The sequence below is a fragment of the Marmota marmota genome, unplaced genomic scaffold (genome assembly GCF_001458135.2).
Source record: "Marmota marmota marmota unplaced genomic scaffold, marMar, whole genome shotgun sequence".
Lineage (NCBI taxonomy): Eukaryota > Metazoa > Chordata > Mammalia > Rodentia > Sciuridae > Marmota > Marmota marmota.
In genome coordinates this window covers 22,463,878-22,468,311 of record NW_026000037.1, presented here as the reverse complement: position 1 = coordinate 22,468,311, position 4,434 = coordinate 22,463,878, and the positions used below count along the sequence as shown (strand labels likewise).

The following is a 4,434-nucleotide window of genomic DNA, read 5'->3' as shown; positions in this document are numbered from 1 at the left end:
CCTCATGATCCTAGGTGATTGCTCTATCACTGAGCTATATCCCAGCCCACTTCTTTTTCTCTTCAGTGTGTTGAAGGTCTTCTATTTGTTTTTTATGTGGTTGTAAATGCAAATGTTTCCTTAATTTTATATTCAGTTTGCTTGTTTTTACAGCATAGAAATATAATTAATTAATATAAATATAATTAATATAATCTATTTTTAAATTTTTTAAACAGCTTTATTGAGATGTAATTCACACACATATAATTCACTCATTTAAAGTATACAAAGTTTTTCAATATATTATATTTTTAAATTGTAGTGCAATATATAAAACAAAATTTGTTATTTCAAATGTACAATTCAGTGGCATTCATTATACTCATGATGTTTTGCAACTATCACCACTATTTATGAAACTTTCCCATTTCCCCTTTGTAACTCCCCCTCTTGCTTCCCCTTACCCTGACTCCTGGATACACTCTAGTCTACTTTCTATGTATTTACCTATTTGAAGCACCTCATAGAAGTGGAATTGTACGATATTTGTTCTTTATCTGTCTTGTTTTACTTAGCATAGGCTTTAAGTTTCATTTACAGCGTAGCATTTATCATAATGTCATTCCTTTTTATGTTTGAATAATATTCCATTGTATGTATATGTCACTGATTTATCCATTTATCTGGGTGGATACTTGGGTTGTTTCTACCTTTTGGCTCATGTAAATCATGCTGAAATGAGCACTGGTGTGCATATATCTATTGTAAATAGAATCTGTTGTTGTTGTTGTTAATTATTTTTATAGTTGTAGCTGGACAGCATTCCTTTATTTGTTTATTTTTATGTGGTGCTAAGGATTGAACCCAGTGCCTCACACATGCTAGACAAGTACTCTGCCGCTGAGCTACAGCCCCAGCCCGTAAATAGAATTTTAAAAATTGCTTTCTGATAATTTGTTGTAAGAGTATAAATATGCAACTGATTTTTTGCATGTTAATTTGTATCCTGCAGATATGCTGAATTTATCTAATAAATTGTTTTATGGAATTGTTAGAGTTTTTCTACATATAAAATCATGTTACTTGCATAAACAGATAATTTTACTTCTTTTTCAATTTGGATATGTTTTATTTCTTTGTCTTGCCTAATTTTTTTTCCCAACATCCATAACCATGTTGAACAGGAGTGATAAAGCTGGGCACTACTTGTTGCCTTGATCCTGAGCTTATAGGAAGAGCTTTCAGTCTTTGGCCATTGACTGTCATGTTAATTGTAGTTCCTTATTTTTGAAAGGCTGCTTGCCATTTTTTTATCCACTCATTCCATTGCTTGAAGATTTCCATGGGTTTTAGCAAACTCACATTGTCCTCATGACTGTTCCAGAGTGACTACAGGTATGTCAGCAGGTTTATCATCAATCTACCTCACTAAGCTGGGCATAGTGGTGCACACCTGTAATCCCAGCACCTCAAAGACTGAGGCACTAGGATCACAGATTCAAGGCCAACCTAGGCAACTTAGTGAGACCATAAAAATTAAAAAGGGCTGAGGATGTAGTTCAGGGGTAATATGCCCCTGGATTCAGTCCCTGGTACCACTAAATAAATAAGAATCCATCTCACCAGCACTTTATCTCTTTTTGCAGTGTTGAAGCCAGAGCACACTGCAACTTAGATAAATAGACGGGGAAACATTTAGACAGATACAACCTCTTCCAAGTAGAAGGAGCTCTGCACTAGGCAAGTGGGCCCATGATGCAGTTGCAGTTCCAATGTGTTCAGTTTCATGGGTTAAAGTCTTGATTGAAGCAGAAAATACTAGTCACTTCAAGAATATAATAGTTGTCAAAAATTAACAGTCACAGGGCTGGGGTTGTGGCTTAGCAGTGGAGCGCTCACCTGGCACGTGCGAGGCACTGGGTTCGATCCTCAGCTCCATATAAAAATACATAAATAAGCTGGGGATATAGCTCAATCAGTAGAGTGCTTTCCTCGCACGCAGAAGGCCCGGTGTTCCATCCCCAGCACCAAAATAAAAAAATAAATAAAGGTATTGTGTTCAACTACAACTAAAATATATATATATTAAAAAAAAATTTGACAGTCACAAACCAGGCCCAGTAGGGTTCACCTATAATCCCAGTACCTTGGAAGGCTGAGACAGGAGGATCACAGGTTCAAGGCCAGCCTCAGCATTTTAGCAAGACCCTGTCTTAAAATTAAAAAAAAATGAAAAGGGCTGGGAATGTAGCTCAATGGTAGAGTGCTCCTGGATTCAATCTCCAGTACCAAAAAAAAATTTTTTATAAGTCACTTGAAGATGTTTTCTGGAGTATCTTTGCCTTTTTTTTTTTTAATCATGAGCTATAGAAATCAACTGCTATCCCTGGCAAGGATGAATACCATCTGTCAAAGAAGCCTGTCCAAATACAAAATTCCAGGAATCTCTTGGGTAAACATCAATCATTGTAATACCCACAACACAGAATGCATCTTCAGTTTCTTTTCTAAAATCTTCAGGACATACCCTGCACAAATGTGTAAGTTTTGTGCACTATCATTGACTCTAAAGGAACACCTCATTGCGGATATACAGTCCAGTTCTGAGAATTTTACCGTCAGATCATAGAATAGTAATGCTTCATTGTAATGCTATTTAATATACTCTTTACTGATAATTCTAGTCTTCCCTAGAGATTCAATATATACCAATGGGCTGTATATAAATATTGCATATCTCTGAGGAGTATGCCCTTCTATAAGATCGTTAAAAATTGTTCAAGATCTTCAGAAGCCTTTCCAAGTCTAATTGCAAATGCAAGGAAATGGGTCCAAAGAGATCATCACATGGTTGGAAGTCTGCTTTTATCAAACACTGTTCTCCAGCATCTGAGTTCTCATACTGTGACCCTCATGCTGGGTTCTTTGAGATGAGAACTGATTTAAGCGTCTGTTCAGAATACTGTATTCTTTGTATCTTTATAGAGGAAGGCTTCCATTGAAGGCTTTTCCCTACAAGGACAGGGATGTCTGGACTTGGCCTTAAAAGTGTCATCTGGAATGCTTTACCCCAGCAGCCCTCAACACTGCTAACTTGCCTCCAAAGCAGCCCCTACTTTTCTTTATTTCTGTCTGAGTCACTTTTGGTAGATTGACTGTTTTTAGAAATTTGTTCATTTCTTCTGATAAAATTAGTCTAAGTTTTTGATAGATTAGGTTATCTAATTTGTGGGTATCCAACTGTTCACAGTATTCTTGTACAATCCTTTTCGATAACATTGGTAATAATATCTACAGTCTCATTTTTGGATTTTTTTTCTTTTGTCAATCTAAAGATTCATCAATTTTAATCTTTCCAAAGAACCAATTTTTAGTTTCATAAAATTTCTCTATAGTTTTTCTCATCTCTATTTTATGTACTGTACCATTATTATGTCCTTCCTTCTGTTGGCTTTTTCTAGTTCCTTAGTATATAATTAGATTATTGATTTAACATATTTCTTGTGATTGTGTATGTGTGGTACTAGGGATTGAACCCAGTGGTGCTCTACCACTGGGCTACACATTCAACCCTTTTTTTCTTTCTTTCTTTTGAGACAGGGTTTCGCTTAGTTGCCCAGGTTAGCCTCAAACTTGTGATCCTCCTGCCTCAGCCTCCCAAGTCAATAGGATTTACTCGTGTGCCCCACTGAACCCAGCATTTTAGTGTTCTTGTTTAAAGAATCAGATTTTTGAGACCCACTTATTCCTACTAATATGAATAGATTCCTCATTTGGCTCTTTCTTCGACCTACTTGGTTTTAGTTGGTTTAAATCATGGGGACCTTGGTTACAGAATGCCCCAATCTCTTGATATTATCCTCCTCATAGTCTTAATAGTCCTGGTGTCCTGAATTTTCTCAAAAGTTTTAAATGCTTGTGTGCATCCCTATCCTGAATACCAGATGGTCTGTTTCCAGCTAGAATAACAGAAACCGAAAGAAACCTGTGATGACAAGGACATGCTGAGATCCTAAGACTTGTCACACTCTCACCTTCGTGACAGCCCAACCAAAGGGTGTTCAGGACCAACCTGGGCAGCAGAGCAATAAGCCATCTCAAAAAAATTAAAAAGAAAGCTGGGCATGGTTGTACACACCTACGATCCCAGTTCTCGGAGGCTGAGGCTAGAGCAGTGCAAGTTTGAGGCCTGCCCGGGCAACTTGGCAGAGGACCCTGTCTGAAAATGAAGTAAAAAGGGCTGGGGCGTAGCTTAGGGGTGGAGCACTTGTTTAGCACGCCTAAGGCCTGGATTCAGTCTCCAGCACCACAAAAAAGATTTTTAAAAGAAAATTAGAGAGCAAGAGACAGAACCAAATGTCCACACAGGCTAGTTTTAGCTGTCCTAAGTTGCTCAGGCTAGCCTCAAACATGTGATCCTCCTGCCTCAGTCTCCTGAAAGGAAAGGAACCT

General features: G+C 37.6%; 1 pseudogene; it reads right to left on the bottom strand.

Annotated features, from left to right (window-relative positions):
* Positions 1-1,766: 1,766 nt before the first annotated feature.
* Positions 1,767-4,078, bottom strand: LOC125619464 (annotated as a pseudogene).
* Between the last annotated feature and the right edge of the window lie 356 nt (positions 4,079-4,434).